Source organism: Python bivittatus, unplaced genomic scaffold (genome assembly GCF_059951505.1).
Source record: "Python bivittatus isolate LINGU-HERP-01145 unplaced genomic scaffold, Pbiv_v1 ctg000120_np1212, whole genome shotgun sequence".
Classification (NCBI taxonomy): Eukaryota; Metazoa; Chordata; class Lepidosauria; order Squamata; family Pythonidae; genus Python; species Python bivittatus.
This window is the reverse complement of record NW_028277037.1, coordinates 2,635,149-2,662,699: the sequence shown is the minus strand read 5'-3', so window position 1 is coordinate 2,662,699 and position 27,551 is coordinate 2,635,149. Positions and strand designations below refer to the sequence as shown.

The window sequence follows — 27,551 nt, the reverse complement described above, 5'->3', positions numbered from 1 at the left end:
TACCTGACTGATGCTGTTTCTTTTCTAGGATGGTTTAGGGAAGCTATACCTCAGGAAATTTCTGTGAAAATGCTAAGTCCAGCAGAGGCCTCTGCAGGTAGATCAAAAAAGTCAACATGGCATCTGCAGTTGCAATCTTGACTTCTTTTTCTCCACCTGCCCCTGGTGGACATCCACGCTTCTGTAATTTGTCTTCTTTCAGATATGTTGGGGCCGCATTTCCCAATTGCATAACATTGTTTGCAACATGTTAGTTGGGTTTTTGCTTCCGGGCAGGATCTGGAGTAAAACTGCTTTTGCACACACAGGCCTTGCAATGAACACTGGAAGAACCTGCTTAGGTATGGACTGTACTCATTGTATGGGAACATAACACACCTTGCATCAAAAACCAAAGACATTGTGAGTTCCCCTTCACTGAAGCTCTCCCCATCTGTTGAGGATGCTTTAACGTGGATTCCTTTCCTGAACTGGAGACTAGATGACTAAAAGATCCCACTTGAGGATTCCATGTAGATTTATGCAATTTTTGGAGGACCACAAGTTGAATATTCCCTAAAGCAGAAATGAGCCTAGGAGGGCTAGGAAAGGCCTCAACTTCAGATCTTGGAGATCTGCTTGTTAGGGTAAAGCAAAGAGAGAAGATCAAGAGTTTCTGACTCTCAGTTGCTTAAGAGATCCTCAACTACATATTAGGTTGTAATAAGGGTACGCCAACTATTTCAGATGTTTTGAAAAGCGTGGACCCCAAGACGGGCTAAGAGAAGAGGGAGATGGGCTAAGGGGGAGCATTTTGGCTCTCAGGAATTCAGAAGAGAAATAAAAGTCTCCCTCCCCCACCTCTTTAACAAAGAGGCCATTCCACCCTCATACAATAGTAGTATGGCTGTGAGTGGTTTTAAAGAAGTCATTTGGTACTTGCATGAACAAGCACCTCTCTCTGCTACTCATTAAAGCAGCTGTATCCTTTCAGGTTTCCACACAAGCCTGAAAAAAATGTGTCTACTTTAATGAGTTGACTAATGCAACTTTTAAAGTAGCTGCATTTTCAGGCTCACACAGAATCCTGGACAAAGGTCATGACTGCTTTGGAGTAGCAGACAAAAGCTGTGCTCACACAAGTTCTGAAGTACTTTTTCTAAAGTATTTTCAAAGTATGCACAACCATAATTAATAATCTCATTCTCAACCATGATAATGCCACCATACTTCAATATTGTTCCAGTTTTATGCATGCACTGGAACATGCTTAAAAGATGACAATTATCAAGGAGATGGCAGTAAAAGAACCAGACATGGAAACAGATGCACTTATAGTTTGTTCTCATTTAGGGGTGGGTGGGTGGGTACGTTGATCTCTATTTTCCCCATGAACAAAGAATCCCACTTAAGGCCTCAGCTCCTTTCTATCACATACCCTCCAACATAATCTTCCCCAAGGGGCTGCATTTCAAATTCCAGAATTCCTAGCTCACCATGGTAATTTTTTCAGCCACCCCAACTGGAAATTATAGGAAGTCCAAAACATCTGGAGAACACTGCTTTGGGCAAGACTGCACTTAAGTTATTCATTAATACAGACCTTCTGCTGCTCAGCAGACCTGCACTGAACCTTGAATCAAGTTCCTTCTATCTAGTATATCTTATATTAGTTCATATTTGGGTCCAGGATAAAGTACCCACTGATTTTAATGTAAGTTTTAACTGCAAGCTTACATAGGAGTACAGCGAGTATGTTTCCACTGGAAGAGATTTTATGCCACACCTTTGATAATGCCAAAAATAATCATTTTCCAACTATAATCACTGTAACAGATCTTCCTGACACTGTGCTTCTCAAGAACTTTCAAAGAAATTCTACATTTAGGTCAAATTATTTATTGTCCCTGTTGAATATCAAATAAGAGTTAGAACAGGAAATGGAATGTTGGACTCAACATCCATTTGTGCAAGCCTAAACTAGGACAAACCTGAGATATCAGCTTTCATTAACCTATACCAATATAGTAAATACATCATTTAACCTGTGATGCATCTCAAGCCCATTTCAGCGAGTTCTGTGGGAGACCTGATTGCATTCCTAAGATGTTCCCTCCAACCTTTGAACACCCTCTTTATACAAGTGGTTTACAATACCCTGTATCCAGCTCTGTAAGACAATGCCACGTTCTAACAAACACTGGATACCTTATATGCATGACACTAAAAATAAAAACATTGCTGATGTTTACCTAAATCAGCCACGCTATGCTCAGGGCAACTGAATTAGATAAAAACCCAATTCATGTATATGTACTTCACACAATATTAGGCTATCAGACTAAATTTCCTTATAATGTGGAGTTCTCAGCATGATCAAAGCACTCCATCCTGCACCTGTCAACAGGCTTTTTTTCTTCTTCTTGTAAAGTATCTGTACATTTTCTGCAGGTTCAGCTCTCTAAAATTAGCCATTCTTGAAGCTGCTAAGATACAAAATGGGCCAAAGTTAACTCCAGTTGAAAGTTAGCACTTCCAATTTAGCGAAGTAAATTAAAGCTGTTACGAAGGAAAGTTTGCCAGCAAAGAGAAGAAGTGAAGTTTCAAAAGAACACAAAACACAATTCAACGGTTTTGTCTCTATAGCTCAGCTTCAGAAGTTCCTGACGGTTTTATGCTTGTATAGTATTCTGCATATGAATTAATTCACTTCCTCTCTGTGCATCTGCTTCCTCTAAGCAATCATGTTTGCAGTTTAAAAAAAAAAAACCCTTGCAAGTAGAGATGACATTCATGAGCAAATCTATGCCTAGCAGTTCTGATTCTTCCATAGATAACCAAGTGTGGCTTTAATACATGAGGGTTTTAGCTGAGTCTTTCCTTTCCTGTGGCTCTCTTCTGGGTCTGTGTGTTGTACGTGTGTGTACACAGCTACAATTCAGATCCTCTCCCATCAAGAACAACCAAGGGATGTGCTGGATAGGGTGAAAGGACATCAAAGATGCAAGCTTTAAAAAAGCAAAATAAAATAGAGTATGAACCTAGAACCATTTTCTCTGCTTCCGTGATTGAAACCAGTAGTTAAAAATACTCCTATATCACTTCTTTAACGCAAACAGGCATAACCTGGAACAAAACCATTGTAACTGTTAATAAAAAAATTCTCCTGAAGGAGAATTTATAACTTTTGCTTTTTAAAGGACAAGTGGACTCTTGTCATTTTGACTTTTGCTAATATAGGCATATTTTACTTGGGTGGGGAACCAGAGGTAGGGATAAAAAAAAATAAGGGTTATTTGTTTAAAGGCGAAAGAGATAAAGAATCATTTTCTTAAGAGAGACTAAGCTGTACCAATGGAGGTCATTCTAAAATGGAAAATTCAATTTCATGCAATGATCAACTAGAGCCACCTTTCAGGTGAACTTGACCCTTGGTGAGTTCATGGCTACAATATGGAAATAGTTTTTTTCCTTCCTCCAGGACAGCATTCCCATAATTCCCCAGCCAGCATTATGGGAGTTGAAGTCCTGACATCTTAAAAGTTACCAAGGTAGAGAAACACTGCTCCTGGAAGTTTATTTTAACTACTCAGTCTAGCCTACTAACAGCTCTAGCATTTTTGAGTAGTCTTCCATCCAAATGCAAGCTAGATCTGTTTCCGCTCAGCTTTCTGAAATGTTAGAAAGTGCAAGAACACATTTAGTCATACAAATCACCATCACCAGACATAATGCTGAACTCCTGCCACAGAAAAAAAAACCTAGATTAGTGGTAGATTACAGCAACTCATGGAGGACAACCCCATTAACAATGAAGCACCATGATCAAACTGTGATTTGAAGTTCAGGGACAATTTAAGTGAGAACACCTGTCAAAGGCAAGGCAATTGCTGAAGTAGTGTTGACCCAGCAAGAGTTTTGGTGTTTACTGATGACATGAGGTTGAAAGTTCTGCGTCCATGCTATTTCAAACCAGAGTTACAAAATAGTTTGACATTTCAAGGGACAATCATTTTCTGGCGCAGATGCCCTGCAAACAGTAACCAATGGAATGTAAAAATCTGCCATAATGGGAATATCAGACAAACAATCCACAATGTATAGACCCAAAGACAAAGGAAAATACAGGCACAGCATTTACTACAGGATGTGAAACAACTGGATTAAGGGACGCTCCTATGCTGTGCTGCGTTCCTGCTGTTAGGGCTGGGTTCCATATGCTGAACACATGCAGCAATTAAACCCTTCATACTTGAAGTCCATATATACACACCCGCAACTCATCACATTGAAGCTCCAAATTAAGTTCAAATGTATTTGATTAAGTGGGGGGAGGGGAATACAGTTCTATTTAAGATTTATGTTTGGAACACAACCCAGAACCACCAACTACAGTTTCCATGCGTGCTTTAAAAAAACCCTCTAATATAGTAATTCAGAGGTTGAAATGCAGAAAAACAGAAGACATTCAGGAGTAAGGAAATAACTAAATGGATGGTCAAAAGGAAAATGGTGTTTATGACCCACATGGTGGGAGAAAGGGAATAGAAGAGTCTGCTCACAGGTGGTCTTTGCCAAAGGCTAGCCTATTACGGACAAAAGGGGGGGAATAACTGTGCCTGGGAAGCAGCCTCTCTCCCCACCCCACCCAAGAGCCTCAAAGGGTCTGCTCCTAGCTACTTGATCTCGCCTATGGTTCTAAGAGGTTCTTTGAGTGCGCAAAAGTGGCGAGGCGCAGTTACAGTATAAAGTTTTTAAAAGGTGGAGGAAGGGGGCAACTCCGGGGGGGGTGTATCTGAGCGCCGGATGGCACCCGAGAAGCTTTTTAAACTGCCAAGGCAGTAGGAGCCACCCAAGGCAAGGAGAAAATGGAACGTAGCCCTGGAGGGCTGAGCAAAAGAGCTCCGGCCGCCGAGGTTGGGGAAAGCCACCGCTTTTCAGACGTTCCCCAAAGCGTGGCTCGGAAACTCCCCACGTTCGGCGCGGCGCCTGCCGGCGAGCAGCCTGAGCCTTCGCCAGGACCTCTCGCCTTTGTCCTGACCTCTTCGGCCACGGCATCTCTCGGGGCACGCGCGAGAGGCGCCCCGATCTCCTGCCCGCCGCGCCCAACGCCGGTGCCAGAGTCACGCCGCCGACAAAGCGCCGAGGGGGGAGATGCCTCCCGAGAGCGCCGGGGGAACGGCTGCCCTCGCCGGAGCGCTCGCACGCCCCCCTCGCCGCGGGTGCGCCTCTGCCATTCATCGGGGCGGCAGGAAAGGCAGCGAGCACCGATCCTCCCCCACCGCCGCCAAGGCTGGCCGTTTCCACATCTGGAGAGCTTCAAGTCCCCTCCGTTCCATTCCCTCCCAGCACCCGCACGTCGCCCTCCCCGTTCCACCCGAGAGCGCGTCTTTGTGCGCAAAGTAATGGAGAAAGACCCCCTGCCTCCTCCCCCCAAGCCCCCACCTTAATTCGCAGCGGCTCAGCCTTACCGGGAAGAAGAAAGGAAGGAGGGGAAAAACTTCCTCCGAAGCGGGCAAGGCCGAGAGGGGCTGTCTTCGCTCCTCCCCTGGTTCAGCAAGAGCCGAGGGGCGCTTCTCCTCGGCCCGGCCGGTGACTCGCTTGCCGGGTGCGCTGGCTTCTCCCCGCTGCCAGAGCGCACGCCCCACCGCCGCCGCGCCAGCCTTCCTACTGCCCGGCCGAGAGGCTCGCCTTGTAAGGGCTGCGGGGCGGAGCCGCGCGCCCGCCTGCTGAGTCACGGGACAGGGCTCCGCCTCTTTCTCCCCCCCCCAAGCGAGCAGCCCCCCGCTCATCCTCGCTGCGCCTCGCTTGGCAGCTCGGGAGCTTTTGTGTCTCGGCCGGTGGGGTTCCTTTGTTTCCCCAGGCGCTGGGAAGAAGCGGGGCTCCTCCGGAGGAGGGGAGCCAGCGACGGGGCTTAATTAACCAGGGCTGGCCAGCTGTGTCTGGTGCGGCCGCCGGCCCGGGGGGACGCCTGGGGAGCCCCCGAGCAGGCTCAGACGGAGGCGCCCTTTCGACGCGCCTCGGCAGGTTCGGCCGCTCGAGAGCCTGGCGAGGCAACTCGGAGCGCTGGAAGGAGGTCCCCATTGAATTCAATGGAGCTTCGCCTACGTGAAGCGCGGGGGGGGGGGCGCTCTGCCCGAACAAAGCCTGGCTTGAATCAGTGGGACAGACTCGGAAAGCGTCCCAGTGCCAGCAGCGGTGATTTACACCATCGCCGGCCGCTGCTGGAGGTAGCCCTACTCCCGAGTAAGCATGCCTGGCCGCGTTTCTCCCGTGCGTGTTCATTGGGAAGCCACGTCTCCTTAAATTCTAATGGGGAATTTAAATTATTGGGGCAGTCAAGAAGCCAACTTTACCCCCACGTGCTTGAATCCTATTCAACTCAGCTGGATTCATGCATTGTCTGCAGCTGGAAAGTGTTTTTTTAATTCAACATGGCGGCTTGATGCAAATTTGGCTTGCTCCAACAAGCCATGGTTAATTCTGGCTTAGCATCCTGTGTGAGCCTAGCCACTAAAGTTGGTTTTTCCCCACAGCATGAATGCCTTTTGGAGAGGAACCCAAATGGTTCCATCAGTTATCCCATCATTAAGGGATGATTTTGACTCTGCATGATCTCATTATTACTTCATTTTTTAAAAAAAGCAAAATGTAACATAGTCATCCTTAAAATCTAATCTAGCTTTTCATCAGCTGATGGAGGTAAGAGAAGGAAAATGGTAACCAGTTTGACATCTTTCCTGGGATCACAATGTGTAACTACAAGTTTCATTTTTTGTTAAATTTACAGTCATTGACCAAAAGAATAGTAACACTATAGATCAGTGTTTCTCAACCCTGGCAGCTTTCAGATGTGTGGACTTCAACTCCCAGAATTCCTCAGCCAGCCCCAGCTGGCTGGGGAATTCTGGGAGTTGAAGTCCACACATTTTAAAGTTGCCAAGGTGAGAAACACTGGCTTAGATACTAAGCCTGCCTTCCTAGCAAAGCCTCATGGTTGCCCATCTAAATACAAACCAGACTACCCCTACTTAGCTTTCATTTTTTTCCTATTTTGCTACTTAGTACTATAAGAACATTCCTTGCCTTTATTCTTTTCTTTAAGGAATCCTACTTTATAACTGATGTTTGGTCTTAGGCAATGAGAGAAGTATTGACTTGTCTAAAGAGCAACGTTGCCCTGCAAATGGTAAGATATACTGGAAATGGGCCCTTTGCACTAGCAGCTGCTTGTTGGCAAGAAAATTATAGACTGGCTTCTTAATTATGATTTATTGATTAATTATGATTGGTTGGTTGACCTATGGAGTAAGGACATTTTCGGTACTGGCACCCATCCTTAGCAGTCCAGTTTGGAGGGAGGCATTGCCAGGGGAGGTCATTATGGACATCATATCATAGCATGCGTATGTACCTTCAAGTCAGTTTTTTGACTCCTGGCAACTGCCTGGACAAGTCCCTGCAGTTTTCTTGGCAAGGTTTTTTGGAAGTGGTTTGCCATTGCCTCCTTGCTAGGGCTGAGAGGGAGGGACTGGCCCAAGGTCACCCAGCTGCCTTTGTGTCTGAGGCAGGACTAGAATTCACAGCCTCCCGGTTTCTAGCTTGGTGCCGTAACTGTTACACCAACCCGGCTCTCACGTCATAGCATAAATAGTGTAAATTATGCGATTGGTGCAATGATGTCACGATGCACGTGATGTTGCGGCTTGCACGGGATCCCTATGGATTGAGCTCTACTAAGCCACTTTCTTACTTCCATTTCAGAGACGGTCAAATACAGATTTCCTCCATCTCTTCCTAATTCCTCGTTTCTGCTATTTTTCTAGTTTATACTTGATTTTTGTTGTGTCTTGTGATGGATTCCTTTCATGTGTACATTGTAAATAAAGCAAACAGAAAGGTGAATTTGGAGATCCCGTCAGACCAGTTATTAGTACAATTGTAGTAGATGTTGACTTTTGAGAAGAAGAAAATGCTATTGTGCAATTAGCAAGTAAAAAATCTTACTATATTTGTTTACTTTCTTCAAAAATTACATCCCACCCGCATCCATGCGACTTTAAACCATTCACAGTCCATAGCATTGAGATAAAAACCACAAGTTAAGCTCTTAAGCTTCCAATACAACTCAAGAGGCTCTAATTAGACCAGTGAAAAATTAGGAAAAGAATTTTTTTGAAAAAATTACACTAAGCTTCTAAATTTTTTTACATTATTATGATTATTTAAAAAGAAAAAAAATACTGATACAAATACCAATTTAAAAGAATATAGAAAATACAGTAAAAAAATATACAAATCAAAATTCAGGTGGATAACCAACAAATCTTGAATAACCAGCAGATCTTAAAATACCTTATGGCTAATGTATTCTACTTTGCTAATAGAATACTATAAGACATTTCATACCCAATTTCTAGTCAAGACACGTCTCTATTAAGCTGTGAAAATATTTGATTAGCACAGATGAAATCAATGAGAGGGAAAAGAAAACTTATAAATAGAAAAAAATTACCTGTTGTAACAAACAAAGAGTTAAGCCCCAAATGTTAGGCAGAAGGCAAGAGTCTTTACCACCTTCCAAAAAATCAAAAGGTGAGGGTTGTCCAGACCTCTGTGATGGGGCAACCACTGAAGATGCCTGTCTCTGGTCTCCTCACTGCACTCCCTTTCGCGGAGAGTGGAGTCCAAAACATCTCCCAGATTGAATTCATAAGTGGTTTAGGTATGAGTTGAAGGTTGTGGAAAGCACCATTTTGATGTCCCTAATTTTTTAAGGCTATTACTTAATTTTCTTCTTTATATTTTCAAAATATAAAGGAATTTCGACCACATTGCAGTGAGCCAAAAAAGCTCTGTGCTCAATCAATGAGCTCTACTTAATCATCTTTAATTTAATCATGCAAAACCCCTTAATCATTTATGGAATACATTTCAGTTATTCTGTACTAGGTTTTTGAAACATATGAGGCAGGGTCCTGCCTTCAACAATGCAGATACAACAAAGTACATATTTATATAAATATAAATAAACAGAAATTACGATGAGGGCAAAGGTTCATTTATTGTAAACTATTCAGATATTCCCTGGCTGGAGAATAGGAAGGGAAGATCTGAGATGGCTCAGATACAAGTAAGAAACCTGCATTAAAATATGGTATGAAATTGGAATATTATTTTTACAAACCATTTATCTTTTAGATGAAAGATGACTGAGCTAACGTGATATGAGTAAATAAATCTCACAATATCTATATATATGTGGATTTTTCATTTTCTTAGCTGCTAGAGGAAACAGTCAGGCTTCTGTGGGACTATAGATGTATGTTTCTGATGGCCCTTCAAAGCTTAGCATCCCATCAAATGTTCTCACCAGAATTCTTTCTCACCTTCCTTGGTGTAAATAACTGACAATCTAGATGAAAGAGTTCACTGTACCTTCAATTTAAAAGCATCTGCTGCTATAGTCTCATTATAAAACCTGATCTAATTTTTCATGCCTCATGCAATTACCTACGATTACAATTGAAAACATGGGCTCCCTAGTGGGCATGAGTAAGATAAAGTAGCTATACATATAGTAAACAGAAATGCTCAGGAGTATGGCAAAATCACATGCATTGCCCACTGATATGATTCATCACTGCAGCTATAATTACCTAACTTTTTTTCATTGTAGCAGAAATCTACTGCAAGTTCTGGACATCACGAATAATTCTCCATGCCAAGAAACAAGCATTCCAAAAATAGATCGATATGTGGATGTAAGCCAAGGGGAGTCCATTAAGAATGTTTCCCTCATTCATGATCCAAGGGTGAGACAATCAAACAGTCAATCAATCAAGCTTTCCGAGGGAAACAAAGTGTTGCTGGACACAGTAAAAATTACAATACATGTTTCATTTACATAGATGGAATACTTTGCAGATGGTTGAAAGAGATTCCCTCTCTTTAACATCATCCTAGTTCAAGCATATGGAATTTATGGATAATGTTGGGTGTCAGGAAGTGGTTCTACTATATTAGTTTAAGAAGAATGTTTACTGGACCCATTTATTACTCGGTCATTAAAAAGGACAAGCAATGTCATTTTATGGTGCTATATATCACTCTGTAAGTCAGACAAAATTTCAAGGTAGTTTTGCATCCATGAAGAAGCAGCATCCACTGTAAATAAAAAGCTTTTACCTATTTAACTAAGATTTTATTTATTGGCTTTATGTCCTGCTTTTTCATCCCAAAGGTGGCACTCCAAACTGTTAGCCACAACAAAGAAAGATAAATCAGAAGCACAATTTAAAATGTAATTTAATCAGGAGACAGCCAATACGTCTCATCAGTAAAATAATTCAGAAAGCTAAGTTGAAGAGACTGATGATTCAGTCATCTATACCAAATGCTACCACTGTTTTATGAGGCATGGCTTAATTTTCTGTATGCACCTACATTTTTGTTTTTAATAAAAACAATACAGGGAGATTTCCTTTTTCCTGGTATAGCAAGAAAACTGCCATAATGAATGCTTTATGAGGATTTAATTACATGATACACTGATGTTATTAAAATGACAAATGTTTACCGAAATGTAAACATGTATATCGATAACATTTCGGGTCAATATCATAATCACTTGTAAATCATTGAAATGAGTTTTGGTCTGGTGAAATGTTTGTATGCTGTTCTGCAGGGTGCTCAGGGCAGCATTTAGACTTCCCCATGAAGTGGTTTGGGCTGGAAGACAATGTCTTACTCAAGGTTTTTTGATGGGCTTCAAAAAAGATTTGAATTCAGATCTCTCCAGTCCAAGGCCAATATTCCACAGTGTCAGTTCTGTCCCAATGAAGTACATAACCGGGAATCCAGAAGACCCGATTGTCTTTTTCATTTAACTTGCTTAGAAAATGATAACCTCCTATCTATAAGAACAGGTCAGCAATGGAAAAAGGTCAACCTCCTCTGACTATTACCTGCTAAGATAAATGGGAGCTGAACGTTGGCAGACCATAATACACAGTAAGTAACAGTGCTATTATTAAAGCTTTATCTTGAACTAAAGGTGCTATAGAATGGCTCTTCCTGGACACACAACTGGAAGTTTAGTCAATCTGTATCCATTCCTTCCAATGTCATGCTTTGTACACTAAGTTAGGCAGCGTGTTCCATGTTTGTATTCTTTTATGATAAAAGTCAGTCATTAGGCTACGCAGTGAACCACACAAAGTGTCTCTAAAAATGTTGCTTTTATGAATGTAATATATACATCTCCATTACTCACAAAGGGAAATGAAAACATTCCTGACTTGCTTTTCCTGGAAAAACTAAAACAATTACTCTGTGAAAGCTCTGTGTGAAAGGGCAAATCTTGTGTTGTGAGGTCACAAAACATGTTCCATGTTCTTGATATCATCCCAATATAAGAGAATATATGTAGGTCAGGGTTGAACTGTGGAGTCCTTGGTGCTCTCTGAGCTTGGTTGTTTGGCTGCAGACATTTCATTACCCGACTAGGTAACATCATCAGTGCCAATGCTATTGCCAGTAGCTATGGATACCTCTGTAACCACATTATACTTAAAATAATATGGTTCTTCTGGCACTCTAAAACTACAGTTCTGAAGCAATCTCTGAAGAGTTTCAGGAGACCACAAATAAAGCTTTTGGCAAATTGTTCCCTTTGTTTACATAAGAAAACAAATGTATTAAAGAGGAATATTAATTACAGTCAAGTCATCTCATCTTAAAAAATAACAGTTATTTCAAGCAACTTGAATGGGGATGAGATGAATGCAACATGGGAATATGGAAGCAAAAGATGTTGCCCAAGCGTGTTTGTGTTGTGATTAGGTGCAAGTGGATAGACAAGGCCCATGGAAGCCATGCAAACCATCTCCTCTGATGTCCAGCAGTTTCCTTGTCCCACCTGACTTTAGGTTTTTCCCGTTTTAAATAATTGAATAGGAAGTGGGGATGCTGTGAAGCAAAACACTAGGTTCCAGTATTATCTTAATTTACCAGAACACTTAACAATTCTGTTTTCTAGGAGCGACAGAAATAGATGGCAGGTAGGTGGCTACAGCTTTGTCCAGAATGTACCTACTTACCCAGAGGAGAATGAGCAAGACCATTCAGAGAGGTGACAGGGAGCAATTTGACCAGGGAGTGGGTGTTCAGTGCCAGCCGTTTTTCTTAAGATAGCCACAATATTCTTACATTCCAGATACAACCACCATCCCCAAAATATTGCTCTCCTTTGTTCAAATGCTATGATTGGCATAATGTTACTCAGAGGAAATCCAACAAATAAATAAAACACCTATTTTGTAGGGAGAGTGAATTCAAACATCATGAGAAACAGCCACTGATTTGTTTCTCAATCAGCACACAAAATTAAACCCAAGTTTGTTGAACTATAAACCGTATAAACATATAAAGCTAGATATATATTTGGGGAGGGGAAATCATATGAGCTTCTTCCCATTTCTAGAGTTTCAAAATAAAACTTGGAGTAATGCCTGGAATAAGACCGGTACTTACTCTTCAGAATATTTACACCAGTTCATCATAGAGACATGATTATACAAATCCCTGCAAACTGGAGAAGGCATCGTCTTGAACTAAGCCGTTCCCAAATACAGTTAGAGGAGATGTTCCTGTTTCTTTCTTTCCTCCGTATTCTTGATCAGAGTATCATTGCATTTGAATGCATGGTTACTGCTTATGTCCAGGTTTTTACAGATCCAGAATAAGAAAACAGCATACCAGATTTGGATACCCTTCCAGCTGATTTAGAGCTTCTTTAATTGTATGTACAATAAAGTTATTAATAAAGATGATTGATTCATTAGGCCTCCTGTACAATAAGGTGAAGACAATTCCACAGGTGAATAAATATTCTCAGGCATCCTTCTCATCTCTCATTTATGGTTGTTGTGCTGACTATTTTCAACAAGCCTAGGTTCCTCTATCCAAACATTTGAAAATGAGGATAATTCTGTTAAAAAGAAAGGAAAGGCTATGCAAAATACCTGAATGCTTTCAACTAACACTTTCAACTGTAAGAAACATTGCTAATAAAATAATAAATATTGCATGGATCTTTTGAAGTCAAGGCAAGAGCTAGAAGACCAAGAAAAATCTCTGCTAGAACTGCCTTGACATGCAAAACAACCCACAGATCACTGCCAAACAACCTGTTGAAAAGTTTTGCTGATGCTTGAATAGTTGTCCACAGATCCATAGTACAGCATTGCTTATACAAGAATGACCTGCATGGGAGAGCTGTCAGAAGGAATCCTTGTCTCCAATCTCATCACAAAAGTTATTATCTAAAGCACATAAGCAAAAGAAAACCTTGATAAGCCTGAAATGTTTTAGAACAAAAGTGCTTTGGACTGATGAAGCAAGATTTGAACTGTTTGGCCACAACCACACAAGATACTTTTGGAAGGGGGGGGGGGCAGAGAGAGAGAGAGAGAGAGAGTGTGCAAAAGTGATACATTTGAAGAGAAGAACACATTGCCAACCCCTAAGCTCGGGGTTGCTGTACTATGAGGCTGTGTGGTAGCCAGCGGCACAGGAAATACTGTGAAGAAGAAAAAGGAAGGGAGGGAGGGAGGGAAAGAAAGAGAGAGAAAGAAAAAAAGAAAAAGAAGGGAGGGAGGAGGGAAGGAAGGAAGGAAGGAAGGAAGGAAGGAAGGAAGGAAGGAAGGAAGGCGGGATTCAACTTAATATTGATATATCCTAGAAGCTCATGTCCCAGTTAATGAAGAAATTGAAGCTGCAAAGTGGTTAGATATTTCAGCAAGGCAACGTTCTAAAATACACCTCCAGATCAACCAGGAAGTACCTACAGGAATGAAAGAGAAGGGGTTTGGAATGGACTTTACAGTCCCCAGACTTGGATATTAAATCTGGGGGGAGGGGGAGAATCTCAAACGTACAATGCATTCAAGGAGACCTAAAATTATTTCTGAGCTAAAAGTCTGCAAGGAAAGGTGGGGGGAAAAATGCCAAAAACAAAAATGGGGACTCCTTGCTCCAAGAAATGTTTATTCTTTTGAATTTGTAAACATTTGCACATAAATAGTATGTGCCTGTTCAAATTTGTAGACAGACGTTGTACCTTTGTGTGTCACTTCTTCAAACTGGTCACAAAATGCAGTCATGTGTCCATGGCAACATGCATAAATGAGCACACATACACATTCATTTTTCAGAAACCACTCATACCATGGACAAACTAAAAATAAAGCATTCTAAATTGACTGATGTGTTCAACAGGAAACAGGGTAACAGCCAAGAGTGTCTGCAGAATATGTTCAAAAAAGTCAGGATGGTGACCGCAACAGTGCAATTGAAGCTCTGTTTTTTTATGTGTAACCCACATAAACAGACAATGCTCCAACCACACCATTGCGGTCACCATCTTGACATTTTGGACCGCCCCCTGCAGACACCCCTCTTAACAATATGAAGGTTTGAGAATTTGTGAGGGTCTCTCAGATCATGGGAATGTGCTGAATTGGAGGAAAAGATTAAGAGGAAGGTGACCAACTATCTAATGTAACATCCAGGACTTCTAGCATGTGGGAGGTGGGGAAAAAAGAGAAATAAATGTTGAAAACTAAAAAAGTTTGAAAAAATTATGCAATAAAATTTGAAGTGGTCTCCCACAGGCATGTGCCAAATAATTAGAAAGGATCTGATTGCATAGAATGCTTTGCAATTACTGGAGAAGGAGCTAAATGCATTTTATAAGCTCAACATTATTTAAATAGTTTAAGAGAAACCATTCACTCCCCTCTTTTCCAACACTATACCTCCTACTGGAAAGGACCCCACAGGGAAGCTTGTAGATGTTGCTTTCCCAGATCCAGAGCACAGTCAAGATTTAGAAAACTCCTGCCACATCTGGATGTGCAAAAGGCCTCCCACACATGAAGGTGGGAGGAATAGAAAACGTTGAGATTTTCAGAGCTGCAATTGTCTCCCAGTTGCTGCAATGGATTAAAAAATTGGCCGTATTTGCAGAAACTTCAGGATCACTGGAACTCAAGTATGAGGCAGACCAAATTCCAGAGGCATCAACCCCCGCCCCCCAGGGCAAATGCCAAAAGCAGAGTCGTGCCATCATGACGCCAGCTCTCCCTTTTGTACCTGCATCGTAATGTTGCATGCACATACAAAAGAGGTGGAGTTTGCACTGAATGTCACAACACTGCTTTTGTCATTTTGATGACAGCTTTGGGTCCTGTGGACCCCTCTGTCAATTTCCCTCTTTCCCTACATGGCTCCTGTTTGTTCTGGCCTTTGGGGACCCAGCTGAAATAGCAAGTCTGGGTTTATGTCTGTTTGGAAGACCTGGTTTCAGCAAAATTCTGATCATCGGGAGGTGGAGACAGGAAGAAATCTCTCCCAGCTCACTTGCCATAGAAAAAAATCAGTTTGCGTTCAAATTAAAAAGAAAAGCAAGAATGTGAAAGAGAACTGATCTCTTCTCTCGAATTCTTATTTCACTTTGTAAGCATTGAGGTATACTTTAAATAGAATCAATTACAGCAAAATAATTGCACTGTTTTGAAAATTTGTTGTACACTGGTCATCATTATCATTCATGACAGGTAGTCCTTGGGTTACTGGAATTTCTGTTGCTAAGCGATGCAGCAGTAAAGTGCGACATCCTGTGACTGCAATCCTTAGCGACAGCAGTCCCAGTGGCTGTCATAAGTCCGGGACTGCACAGGTTGTTAAGTGGAAAGAGGTGGGACTCCCTGGCAAGTAGGTCAGCGGGTGAGAGTTGCAGATGATAACTATGGATGGTCGGGGGTGCTGTGGGCAGGCACTATGGAGTATGGGAGGTGCACAGGGGGGTGGGGGGTGCTACAGGCAGGCACTATGGAGTGTGAGCAGGTGAAAAAGCAGGAGTGGGAGCAACTTCCAACTTCCTGCAGGCTTCCCCATTGACTTTGCTTGTGGAAAGCCAGCAGGGAACATTGGAAATTGCAATCACATGACCACAGTGATGCTGCGATGGCCACAACCTTGCAGACCAGTCATATGTCCCCCTCATTCAACACTGTCCTAACTTTGAATGGTCGCTGAATGTGTGGTCATAACCTGAAGACTACCTGCGCTTCAAGCTGAAGTCTTTTCTTCTATTGTTTCTCCTTCTAAGCTGCATTTTACTTTGGCACTAGCCCATCTTCATAAAAGAATATGGCAAGGAAAATGAAATGCCTATGATTATTGAAGCAAAATGTAATAGTTACTGGCCATATTAAACGAGGTGGTTTGCATGTGATGAAACTGAAATAATTAATGTGAAAGAGGAGTGTCAAAGGACCCAAAGTTACTCAATAAACTGCAGTGTGGAAAAGAGAATGAGAGCATTAAGGAGTTCTGAACAACGAGGGAGGAAGGCGGGTCAGAATCTCTCCCTCTTCCAAGGAAACAGCTGTTTGCCTGCTGTACTCTAGCATGGAAGGGAATCTCTCAGCCTTGCAGCACGCAGGATCCTGAGGGGAAGTCTTCTCAGTTGACAGAAAATTATACTGGCGTGAGATGGGTTGTCCCCCAATCCTGCCTCTGTTGCCTCAGCTTCAAGTCACTGAAGTCATCTGACTTCCCTCTGAAGAAATGGATGACAAGGCCCAATAGATTTGAGAAACCCTGGGGTTGTCTTTAGATGGTGTAGGGGGAAACACTACTTTAACACTTGTGCAGCTGTCTCCCCAGGAATGAGAGGAAGGCAATATCATGAGGACGAGAGATAAGCTGCCCGCCAGGGGTTCTCAGAGCAGAGATGTCCGTTCTGTCAACAACCACCAGCTGCTCAACTTCAAGGCCATAAAGCCCATGGCAAGGAGTCTATTGTGAAGGGGGAAAGGTGTTTCTAATGCCTTGGGTATAAGAGGGCACTCCTCACATTGACAGAGGGCAGTCAGCTCTTCAGTGTAGCTCCATTTGAGGTGGCCATAAAGATTTGTATCTAACTGCATCATGTTGTGTGTCTGGATGACTTCAGTCAGATCTGAGCCTAGCAGCCAAATTAAGCCATCTGAGGTTGGGGGACTGAGATTTACTAGCAAATCTGGTCTCAGACCAGTCTGCCAGAGGGCTCAAGAGGAAAAAAAGATTTTGCCAAGATGTCTTTGTGACATGGCTAAGTGTAAGTGGGGAAAGGCCTTAAGTGACAGTAGTCTCTGGTCATATAAAATGATTTAGCTCTTTAGTCCAGCTGTCTTAAAGAAGCTTCCAGGACCTGACTGGATATACCCATTTCTGCAATCTCACTTTTTTTTTTCATTATTGCTTTGTTATGATCAGTTATTCATCCAGAAAACTTGTTTGTTCTTTTTTTCTTTTGGGGGGGGGTATCTACACATTTGCTGTTAAATTAGGAACACACATTTATTACATCTCACGCAATGTTCATATATCTTAAGGAAAGAAAATATATGGAAGCTGCACTAGGAAAGGGTTGTTTGTTAAAAAAAAGGGGGGGGGGAAATAAACCTGCAATTCATTCTTTCTTCACATTAGAAATCTTTTCTTGGCCTTGGATGGCACTGAATGCCATACAGAACCTTTAGCCCAATTTTGGAAGGTGTTTGAAAGGTAGTTCCCCCCCCCCCAAATAATAATAATTCTTCTCAAGAGTCCTTCTATTACCACTACCTTCTAGCTTTTGCCTGATAAATTTGGGGGAATGGAAGAGGGAGATTAGCAAGGGGAGTGGGAACTATTGATTGGGCTGGAATATTGGTGTAAATGTGCACACACACACACACACACACACACACACACCACCAGTCCTGGTGCCATGCTCACTCAGTGGCCTTATAGTGATTCAGTCTCCTTCAAGTCAAGCTTTGTACCTTTATGTCTACCTTTCCTTGAAGTGCTTGCTCTGAACAGATGTTGAATGAAAGAAATAAATCCTATTCTTGGTGTTATAGCTATACAGCTAAAGGAAACATACTGAATCTAGAATCTAGCAATTAATTATATTGAGCTAAATTAATTATGGACTGCTGATGCAAAGAGTAAGTTTTTGTATTACAAGGTGAAAGTGACCAACAATAGTAACTGACATGGGATTATATCTCAGTTCACAACACAATATCTCTGGCATGAATCCATCCTCAAACATTTTCCTTGGCACCCATCAGGTTACATGCACCACTTGATGACTTTAATTAAAAATAAATGAATTGAAATATGCATTTCCAGAACTGCTTCTGGGATTCTCTTTTCCCTGGATGTGTTATGATAGAGGGCTGCAGTCACAGAAAGTAGATGAGCTCTGTTACAGTGGGTAACAGCTTGAATGGTGTGCTAAGGAACACCAGCCTTTGCATCTTTCAGCTTTGACCCATGCTGTGTGTAAGATACACACAATCAGTTGGTCATTCTTTGTAACAGGAGTGGGGAACACATAGCCCTCTAGAGGGTGGTGCACAGATGCTCTCAGCACTGTCCACTGTAGTGCCTGCTGACTAAGAACCGTAGCTTAGCAACATCCGGAGGATTACAGCTTTCCTATTTCCACCTCATATTATGGGAATTATTTTATGTAAAATATTTAGATCCCTCTTTTTATTTGTATAAATGCCCAAAAGAAATTGGCAAAAAGTCCACATTTTTACAAGCATCTACTCCAAACCCATGGAAGGAAGGAAGGAAGGAAGGAAGGAAGGAAGGAAGGAAGGAAGGAAGGAAGGAAGGAAGGAAGGAAGGAAGGAAGGAAGGGAGGGAGGGAGGGAGGGAGGGAGGGAGGGAGGGAGGGAGGGAGGGAGGAGGTACAAGTAGCAATTTCCAGAAGGTAGTTTTTAAAAAAAAACCTTACCTCAGCAAAACCTTTGATAAGTAAGATATTGTAGCCTGATGCCTAAAAGACAATCTTGAAGAATCCTAGAGGGAGCGTTCTACAGAAAGGCCATACAACTGCAAGGTTTGCGCCAATGAAAAACCTCCTCTTTCCAAGGGCAGAGACTAGGTATTGGGACAAGATTTGGAAATGGGCAAACTCATATAGAAATTCAGGTACTGTTGAAAGGTATCTTAGAAAAAAAATACTATATAAATTATTTTACTCCTGTCTGATTTTGGTTTAGAGGCTGTCATACACCAGAATGTTATGAAAAGTAAAGTCAAGGATCTTAAGTTGCTCTAATTGCAGTACCTTTTCGTGCCCTTAACTTTGATGCACTACAGAATTTTTGATAGAGGAAACCAGCCCACCAATCTCATTCACGTAGAGCCTCCATAAATCATTTTCTTTCTCTTAAATCAACAGAGTGGACCTTTGACTGTGATAAGGTAAATAGTAGACTCAACTTTGCCCTGCTTGAATTCATTCCTGGAGAGCAATATTTCCATGTAGACCACACTGAGTTTCTAAAACTAGGGAGCCAAAATAGACAAGATGTTGGAGCTCTATTACATTTCTATAAAAAACAACCTCAGCAGAACAACAACTGGTCAGAAATGTAGTATTTGAGGAGTTGTGAATTCTTTGTGCAGGACTACTTTCCCCAGGAAAATTCCACCTAGTGGTCTAAACTTTTAAAAACAACTTGTTCAGTTACATGGAAAAAACACGGCCCGAGAGGATTACCATGGGTGTTTGTTTTAAAGAAATTGAAAATGCATAGTTAATTGATAGAATTCACTAACACAACATTGACAGCCATCCCAGAATTAAAAAGGAATCAGACAAATTTGTGGGGAATTAGTAGCTAGTAATAGCAATCATAGCTATTTAATACCCTCAGTTTTGGTAGCAATATGTCTAACATAGAATTTTTGGAAATTTTTTTTTTTTTTGCAACAATATGGACATGGGATTTTTTTTTTCAAATTTCTAGTTTAACCTACAACGCTGGGGTTTCCTGGTGCTCCCATTCAGATACTAAGGACATGTCACTCTGCTTAATATTTTAAGATCAGCTAAAGTGACACACAAATGCCATTAGCCAATAAATGATAACAAAATGAGGGCCTGCAATATATGAAAAGCATGTTGGTGAAAAAATGAATAAAAATGAAAAATTCAGGTTTTTTTCTGTCCATGTCCAGTTTTTTTGTCCCTTATTTTGTAGCTTGAAAGCTCTTATTGTCTCCCTTATATACTTTATTACTCAGTTACAGGATGTATTTTTTTGTGAATATAATATTGAGTCGCACTTGAATCTCCGAAGGCTTTCCAACCCATTTCAATTAATGACCTTCAAACACCCACTTTGATCCCCCAGCCCCTAAAAATCTTTAAGAAAAGCTATTTAAATGGAATTGGCTTAGCTTGTTTACAGATGAGGCTGTAATTGAAGGTTGATGGTTGGAAGCTTGATATTCATTTGATTTAAATCTACCCAGACTGTGAATGTCTCAAATAAATAGAGCTCACCAGTTATGGCTCACCAAACTCTTGATAATCCATTTGCAGCATAATTGTAACCATGTAAAAACTGCTCTTTCAACCGAAGAAGGGTATGACAAAAAGAAGCACTTGTCATCCAAACCTTCTTTCTTCCAACATCCCAAGATTAGGTGGCCTTTGTCTATGATGGACCCCATGCTAGTCTTCATTCTCCAATCTATTAATTACATTTTCAGTGCATCTGTGCTGTCTAGTTTTCAAGATGATAAGAATGGAACATCAGGGGTAGGGGGGAGAATGATGAAAAAAGGTGGAGGTTCCTTGACCATATATATTTAGTTCCTTTTTAGTCAAAATGTTAGTCAAACTTTTTAAAGGAAATGAAATTGATTAATTTATAGTTACATAACAATATAAAGTCTGAATAAAGTACTTTTCGATTTGATCTACCAAACTCACTGCTAAGATACAACCAAACCAAGTTATAGAAAATATATTTTATGAAAGGATAAAATGATTTTATACTTGCAAAATATGCTTAAAAAAGTATTGCATATGTTTAGTCCTCTCAATATTCTATTTTTTCCTGAACTCTCCACCAATGATTTTCCCTCATTGATTGAAAACTTCCAAATATTTTATCTCTCTGTTTTAGAAGCCCAGAAGGTATTTGCAAATAAAGAAAACAATATGGGCATATCCATGCAGTCTCCATGTTAACTTTTACTTAGTTAATCTTAGCTAATTGACTTAGCTAATCTACTAGTGCTGAAATTTACATTCTGTATGTTAATCAAAAGATGAAACATACTGCAAGAGAGGAAAAAGAACAGCCAGGGATGTCCTGTACATTTGTTAGGGACCAAACAAAGGGAGAAAGAAGGAAATATACATCTATATTGGTTTTACCCAACCCATTGTACTGCCCTAGGCCCATCCACCTGAATGTTCCACAAAGAATTTCAGCCTCATTAACCCTGCCCACCTCTGCTCCGTACTGTATTTCAGTGGAACAAGTGACATCTCCAGAATTCAGCATTAAAGAATGGCTACTGCACACATTTTTTCTTTTACAGTGGGACAATATCCATTACTGAAGCCTTGGTGAACCTTGAAGTTGAGAAGGATTCATTATATTCCGAAATTCCAGCCCAGTTCTCCAATACTTCCAGATTACAATATTAATTCCAACACAGATTCCAACTAAAATTCTCCAGGATTCTAAACACATTGGTTTATCAATAGAGGTGTTACCTAGCCAGGTAATGAAACATTTGCAAGAAAAGAACCAAGCTCAGAGAACCCTAAGGGCTCCACATTGGTTTATTTAACAATACAAGCCCCTGTTGTGAATATATGAAGAATAATCAACCATTGAATGTAGCAACCAGGGATGACCTATATGTATAAACTGAGTCATTATTACTCATTGATAATCACAGGCCATGCCCATTCCAGTACTCTGCTTTGCATCAGAGACAAGTTCCTATGGGCATCTAGATGCCATTAAAAATAATTATGCGATAAGCGAATTCAGTATACTTAAGCACACAGCCACCCTGATTATGTTTAGAAATGTAGGATAAATATTCTGGTATCACAGCCAATTTTTCTCATGGAGGCCAACTACACCCCCCAGTTTGTTTGATTTTCAAGCTCTCAAACCCTTCACTTTATCCTCACCATCTGCAGAGTGGTTCACTATTGTCAAAAGAGAGACGATAAATACAAACTGGAATAGATAGGAGAGTGGGTACAGTCCATGTCTCCAGTGCAAAGAAGAAACAGGAGAAATATGCCAGAATGCACATTCTTCCCAATGCAGGGGTGTGGGAGGGGGAAAAAACTGTTTTCCCAGCATCCAGAGATTTTTTGGAGGCAACATGCCATTGTTGGTTTTCAGCCAGCATCATACAATTGATGGGGCCTCAGAGGGTTTGTCATGCAGTGAAAGCAAAGTATGATCCTCATAGGGCAGATTTCATGAAGTCAGGCTGAGAGATCCAGCTGCCTCTTCAATGAAATGAACGATAAGCCCACAGTGTCCTCATAACGAACCCAACCTCCGAAAAACCTTTTTTCCAACTCAGTGTCTATGATACTATCTATGGTTGGTTAGCACTAACTTGAATAAAGAAACTATTGAAGTTGAGAAAAGTTTACCCACCTATAATCATCCTTTACTCCTTGGTAAACTCTTTGGTTTAATTCCCAATAACCCAAATGGGGGGAGGGGAAGAGGAATCAAGATCACTGAACAGAATCAGGATAGACGTATTGTTTTAACCTCAGACCCATAACACAATGTAACACGGAATAATCATGAGGCTTTAAATGCAGATCAAAAGGACATTTAGTTAAAACAAAATAGATAAAATTATGAACATCAGAAATACTTACCTGAAATCACAGCACGAGTGAATTCTATAAATAATATAAGTGAATTCTAAAACTACAACTTAGTCAAATCCAGAAAATCTAGCAGACAGTGTCCTCTTTTTAAGTATAAAATAAGACAAAGGGATAGCTGGAATAAGGACATTAATCAGCAAAAACCTTGTGGACTCAGTTTCTGAACCCATGAATTTATCAATAATCTGAACTAGCATTTTTGGTTTTTTATCATTTGAGGGGGCGGGTCACGTGTTATCCGATAGAAAGAGCAGTGTAGGACATGAGGTTTAAGGTCTTTCATTTGTCCCTGACCAGAAGGGAAAAAATATTGGTCTGTGGGAACTTTACAAAACCTGTCTTCCAGATATATTTAGAACATGTTTGGGAAGTGTAAGCTAGTAAATACCTTCCTTACTACTAAAATTGACTAACTTTACTTTATAGAATCCTAGAGTTGGTATTAAGTAATATTAAGTAACAATACAATGGAGACATAAGTACTCCATAGTACTTACTTTAACGCTAAGTAATCAGCTTAAGATCGAAAGCTTTATCATACAACAAATACTTCAATGCAATTTGCAGTGGTTCTTTTTTCCATGCTGTATTCAACTTTGGATGCAAAAATCAAATAATGTTATGCTTGTAATATTGACATCCTAAATTGTCATTAATATTGATAGGGTACTTTCCCCCCTCTTCTCTGTTTCCAACATTCTAAGTTATCTAATTAACAGAATGTCAACAATCTTCAATTAAAATTCTATAAACATCACTGCATTGAAACAATACAATGTATCAAGAATTATAACAACATAATAAAAAGAAAAAAAAAGAATCCTAAAGTTGGAAAGGACCATCTAGACCAGTATTTTTCAAACTTGGCAACTTTAAGATGTGTGGACTTCAACTCCCAGAATTGAACTGAACATCTTAAAGTTGTCAAGTTTGAAAAACACTAGTCTAGACCATTAAAGCATTCCTCTGCTCAGTGAATTAGTCAGGGAGACCAAAAAAGAGGGCAGCCATGATCGCAGAATTGAAGCTCTGCCCCTTCCATATGCAATGCAGGTAAAAAGGGGTGGGATTTTGATCACACAGGTGTACCACCATCGTGATACTTTTGATGCCCCGGCAGACACTCCCGGCAGCAGTCCCAGGACAGATGCTGTCTAGCTTCTACTGGAACCCATCTATCAGTCCTCTGAGTAATTGGTTCCAATGCCAAACTGGAAGCAAATTACATGAGGATAAGAAAATGCGTGGAATACAGGATATTCTCTATGAGGAACCCATATGGAAAATTTTGAACATTGGATCCATCTAGTGCCTCACTAGCTTTCCACTGAAGAGCCATTGGGTCACAATATAGCAGTCATGGTGATCTTAAACACATGCCTGCTCATGTGCACGCGCACGCACACACACACACACACACACACGATGGATGTTTGTAGTTTGATCATTTTGGGGTTTGCAAAAGGGCCTGATGCTGCTGATTCATTTAATGAAAATGGTTCCTAAAAGTTGTTCATTCAGCTGAAGCATTACATAATAAAAACAATGGTCCTTGATTTTTAAGGAAACTTAAGTGGGGTAGTATATAGGCTTGTCCATTTGCATCTGGACACACTCAATGCAGTGAAACTCTCCGGCTTACATAAGCCAGCTGCGCTAGCAATTGTTCATAAACCTTACAGAAGATCATCAGCATCTTTCAGGGACTGAGAACAGGCCCCGCACAGATTAGTTTTTGCGCATGATATAATTGCCAAGCAATAAATATTTAATGGATCATACCTGTGAAAAGATCATTGTCAGGGGGTGGCAAATCTGAAAGCATGAATGCTTCAGCTTGTTTTCTGTCTTGCATTTCCTCTCATGTAATTCCCAATGGTAACAAGAAAAAGTGAGAGAGAGAAAGAGAATAAAAAAAGGAAAAAGCAGCACGTTAACAAAATTGTTGAACCAGAAGGAAGGCGAACAACATTATTCCTGCTGTCAGAAATTGATATAATTTCAACATAACCTTTCAAAATCTTTTCCCCTTTTAAGCTTGAAGAAGATATAAAAATATTGAACTTTTTAAAGTTTTAAACCTCAGGGGTATATACTTTTTTTCTCTTTCTGTTGTGGGCTGAATTTCTTCAGCGGCAATCTATTGAGGACTAAAACAATCCAAGTCCAAAGTGGAGAGATATGCCCCTTTTTTCTTGCAGTTTTCTTTTTCACTTTCTCTTTATTCCACCAAACAGGCTGAATGTCACACCCCTATCAGCCAAACCCAACCAAAGAAATAAGATTTACATGGAGTTTCATTAATCAGGTTTAATGTCGAGAAATCAAAGGTTAGGGTATCTTGGAAAGTGAATAATCGAAAACCCCAGCCTCATTGATGAGAGAATTCTTTAAGACAGAGTCTCTATGAGTTTTTGAACCTCTTTCTCCCAAAATGTAAAACTGAAGGACTAACTCCCCTTTTTTCAGAAAACCCTGACACTCAAACATGTTCCTTGTTAGAGATATTTTGAAATGTTCCCTTTCCTTTTTCAACCTCAGTGAGTTCTCTCACACTGTAGGGAAGCTACTACCAGATGGCTGAATTGCTGTCTTGCATCAGACTTGTGATATTAGCAAAAGCATTGCCTGAATTAGGCTGATAGGCTGTAGGCTGCTGGCCACTGCTCTAAAAATATAGCCTGTATGTTTCAGAAAAGGGTCAGAAACACCAAGAGGTGAGTTAATCGGAGATGTGGGGTTTTTTACAAGAGAAATGAAAATTGTACTGTGGGAATATCCACCTCAGATTTTTTCTCCCATGAGTTGGCTTTATGTAAAGCTAACGAAAGACACTTTTACGATTTAATCATGTCTAGACTGAGACACGGGACCATTTAAAAAAAAAAAAAAAGCCAGAGGTGGGTCGGACTACACACAATACTCTGAACTATAATTAGCCAAGGCTAAAACCGATCACTCTCATGTTAGATACATGCAGTTTCTATGATTTAATTATGACTTGACTAAGTAAGTTCTGTGAATCAAACCTGTAAGGAAAACAGTGTCCCCAAAATGTTTCTCAACACTGAAAGCAACTTTAGGAAGTGTCGGTGTATGAACTAGTTACTTTTGTTGGAAGATTTTATAATTCAAATGTATAAGGCAAATCAGTAATGTGCTCTAAACATAACGGGGAAAACTGATAAAAGAGTTTTTGTTTCATCCGCGAAAATAGAGAATTTAGCTTGCACCATTTAATTGTCTATTATTTTTAGAAGAGTTGTTATATTTTTGCTCTCTTTCATTGTACAAAGGTTTTGTTCAGGTTTGCCACCTGCATAATATCAGAAGGTCTACTTATATACAATGCTATTGTTTTGCACAAGGCAATAAAAAGAATAAATTCTATGTGATTACTGTAGACAGGAGCCCTTGAAATCAGTGGGACAAGGTGGGTGTGATTAAGCATGGAATTTGCTGTTCAAAATTATCTATTTTACTATGTCATTTATATTGTAATATGAATGCTATGGCACGGGAGTCTTGACCTGCTCCATCTCTGACCTGGGCCAGTTCACCCCTCCTTAGGCCCTCTGGTAGCCCCCAGCTCCCCGGACATCACCATATTGATGCCAAACTTGGTGCGGACAGCAACTTGGTCTTAGAATGTAAATAAAATAAAATATGGTGAACACTGACTTGAATTAATTCAGTCTTTCAGATCTAGATTTATTATTTATCTTCTGATCTCTTTTCTAGAACCTACCGAGACAATAATATGACCCAAAAATATAAAAGCACTCCTCCTTTGTTGCATTCAGTTTCCATATAAGCACCGTTTCAGTTTTCTAAATGTTATGTAATTGATAAGCACATGCTAGTGATATAATAAAGATCACAATATATTATACTCACTAAGTAGTTTGGAATATTTGAAACATTCATGCCTGCATTTTTACCTATTAGTCATCCTGCTCTGAATAAAATATTTCTTAGCGTTTTCACCACTTTGATCTCTTCCATGCTTAAACAAAGGAAGAATGAAATATGTACCTTCTACTTGATTTTCTTGAATATTTCTCAAGTATCCATTGTTCTGAAACCTGGGGTTTTGCTGAAAAGTGAAATGTCTCTGATAGTTTGATCAGTCTTCAGGGAGGTGTAGAATTCTAAGATCTTAGGTAGGATGTGTCTTATTATAATACTGTACAGATATAAGGGTTTTCCCTTCCTCTTTCCTTTATTCTATTAAAAAAGGAGAAAAATGCTTCTTCTTTCATGCAACAGCCTGGCATCCACAATATGAATCCTTCTCCGGGGAGAAGGGATGATATTGGAATGATCCTGCATCACAGTAACATGGTGTTATTCCAAGCGGTATTGCTGGGAGAAAGATGTCCAACCATTCCTAAAAATTATTTCAACTTTGACCATGGCCCCAAAGATGGATATCTACAGGCTGTGAGTGGTCAAGATGGTGGCTGCCACTGCGTGATGAAAACTCCATTCCTTTTTTACATGCATCAGGTCACCCCATATTTTTTTTCATGGTTTTCCCATATCACGTGATAAGAAACAAAAGCAAAGGGGATTCTTGTTCCTCCTACCTCCAGTCTTCATGGTAGCATAGGAAGAAGAGGAAGGGCAACTTCTTTGTACTTTCTGGTTTGGTGCTTCACCATAAAGGTAAGATTCCCACAACAGAATCACCCAGAGTACATTTCGCCTCTATGTCATTTAGCATGTTGTGCAAACTCACCCACCATAGTTTCTGGCTTAGCATATTCCTTAAAAAGAC

The 27,551-nt window shown here is 40.6% G+C and overlaps 1 protein-coding gene, 1 long non-coding RNA gene and 1 other non-coding gene across 3 annotated transcripts in view; 1 reads left to right on the top strand and 2 right to left on the bottom strand.

Annotated features, from left to right (window-relative positions):
* The window catches only part of FAM107B (family with sequence similarity 107 member B), a 63,840-nt gene extending 58,170 nt beyond the window's left edge, over window positions 1–5,670 (bottom strand). The window contains exon 1 of the mRNA XM_088134835.1: window positions 5,451–5,670. The gene's annotated coding sequence lies outside the window, so the exon portion shown is untranslated. The remainder of the gene's footprint in view (window positions 1–5,450) is intronic.
* An 88-nt stretch (window positions 5,671–5,758) lies between these two features.
* On the top strand, window positions 5,759–10,407 carry LOC112541985 (uncharacterized). The gene is made up of 3 exons (XR_003085901.2): window positions 5,759–6,225; window positions 7,085–7,168; window positions 9,659–10,407. It is a non-coding gene; the product is annotated as an uncharacterized LOC112541985 (long non-coding RNA).
* Window positions 10,408–26,281: 15,874 nt separating this feature from the next.
* LOC148216591 (signal recognition particle RNA) lies at window positions 26,282–26,390 on the bottom strand. Its single transcript, XR_015795123.1, has one exon.
* Window positions 26,391–27,551: the final 1,161 nt, after the last annotated feature.